Source organism: Thalia democratica, chromosome 6, assembly GCF_965202585.1.
Source record: "Thalia democratica chromosome 6, ktThaDemo2.hap1.1, whole genome shotgun sequence".
NCBI lineage: Eukaryota > Metazoa > Chordata > Thaliacea > Salpida > Salpidae > Thalia > Thalia democratica.
In genome coordinates this window covers 53,774,126-53,776,384 of record NC_139170.1, presented here as the reverse complement: position 1 = coordinate 53,776,384, position 2,259 = coordinate 53,774,126, and the positions used below count along the sequence as shown (strand labels likewise).

The 2,259-nt window shown below is 24.7% G+C and overlaps 1 non-coding gene across 1 annotated transcript; it reads right to left on the bottom strand.

The window, feature by feature from the left end:
• Positions 1 to 1,399: 1,399 nt before the first annotated feature.
• On the bottom strand, positions 1,400 to 1,472 carry Trnar-ucu (transfer RNA arginine (anticodon UCU)). The gene has a single exon. It is a non-coding gene; the product is annotated as a tRNA-Arg (tRNA).
• Between the last annotated feature and the right edge of the window lie 787 nt (positions 1,473 to 2,259).

The following is a 2,259-nucleotide window of genomic DNA, read 5'->3' as shown; positions in this document are numbered from 1 at the left end:
AATTGCTTTTTGGAATAATTCTAAAGACAGTATACTTTCCGTACAAGTTAAACATAACTTTTTTTCACAAACAATATACAACATAACTTAAAAACTTTGTATAAATTTGCCAAATGAAAAAACTTTCTTTGTTTTTTAAGTAACGATTCTGATAAAATAATATAAATTAACTATAATTAAATTTATAGACATATTCTCATACTTTGTTTTGTTTGTTATATTAAAAAAAAGCAAAATTTTAACCGTTTTGAAAATTTTTGGTTACTAAGTTTACTGGATAAAAAACTCTCCAGACTTTTGCCTAATTGCTTATAAATAATTTTTTAGCTTTGTTTTATTCTGACAAGTTATTGAATTATAAATAAATTTATTAAAAAAAAATATACAATCATTAAGAAGTTTACTGACATAATTGCCAAAAATTTCTAAAACTTACCTTTAATACATTATAATAAAAAACTTTAATTATTTGACATTTTCTAGCCCCTTTATTTACATATAAAATAAAAAAATGGCATAAATAACTGAATTCAATATATTCTGAAAAAAAAATCATACATATGTGGTCGTAGCCAAAGTCAATAACATTTTTACCCATAGAGTAATAATTTTTTTTTTAAACTTTAATAAAATTTGTCTTTAAAAAATTTATTATACCATTAATTAAACAACCATCGAAGTTTAAGGAAGAATTTAATTTCAACAATACATATTACACTAAAAGGCTTTACTTATATAAATAATTATCAACTTTATCAAAGAGTTTTCTAACTCAGAAGTAATTAAGTTTAGGATAACTATTAAAATAAAACTTAACAAAATTTATTTTCCACCAAATTGATTACGTTAAAAGTATATTAGCCTTAAAAATAATTTCTACATGTTCATCTTGTTTGCTATTTTTTTGAAAGTTTGTTGTAACTTTAGATGTTGAAGCAGTACTAGTATAATGTTTTGTCAACTGGTTAATTTGAGTAAACTGTTCAAAACTCAATTTTAATTTATCTTTAGCTATCAGCTTATGTAATAAGTTCAAATAAGATTTGATATTACTTATTAACTTAATTACAATAAACTTCATATTCAATTAACTTTAATTAGGAATAAAAAAAGTGTTTTTGTAGCATATTTAAAAATTCTAAAGTATATGTACGATCATAAAAGTTATGAGTTGTTTTTAGTCTCTTATATGCATAGCGTCCAGTAGTGAGCTCTTTAATTTTGTTTTACAGGTCAAACTAAACAAAAAATCAAAATCGTTTTTAAAGCAATAAATTTTCATTTTAGGGGTTCTCAGATTTTGATTAACTAGAATACCACTGCCTTAAGCCAAGTTTACGCAACAGTATACAAATAGTTTAAAAAAAGTTTTATTAACAACCTATCGCATCAATAAAAGCATCTCCGCCGGGACTCGAACCCGGAACCTCTTGATTAGAAGTCGAGCGCGCTATCCATTGCGCCACGGAGACGACTGATGGAAAGCAACATTTGCAAAATAAATAATGTCTAGTGGATGATAGAAGTTTATAACTTTTAAACTTTCAATCTGTAAAACATAGCAATTTAGGTTGTCATTAAATCTATAATAGTTTTCAATCAGTGACATTTGTTAAAGTAAACTTTGAGAAGTATTTTTATGTTTAATTTATTTTTAATCAAACCATAGTTAGTTTTTTGTTTTCTCTGACATATTTATATAATTATGATTTAGTAAAGTTTATACAGACTTATGAAAAATTTATTACTTTTTAGTTTTGACAATTAGTTTCTTTCTAACTTTTTAAAAACTTAAAATGTAAAGCTAGTTTTATCTAGCTTTTATATTTCTACGGCAGTTTGAATTACATATTTACTAATTCAGCAATAAAAGAAATTATTTGGGGCATGAGCAGTAAAGGAGCCAAAGGTGAGGGGGACATGAGGTCATAGCTTAAAACTTACACTAGATATTCTTGTGTACCAGATGAAGAGCATAATTAGGTATTAATTTTTTTTAATGGTTGGTTTTTGTTAATCTAATGAAAGAGGATTTATTTAACTCTCTAAAGGGGTTCACCTGAAAAAGGGTTCCCTGGTGTAAATAAACAAAATAAAAAAAAAGTTTTTTTTTAATGCTATATCACCAAATATATGCAAGTAAGACCGACTTTTAAGTCTTATTCTTATTTTACTGACTTAAATAGCACTACGGTTTAAAAATTTAAAATATAAGGTTGAATGTCAAATGTTACAGATTAATATTTGAAAATATTTTAA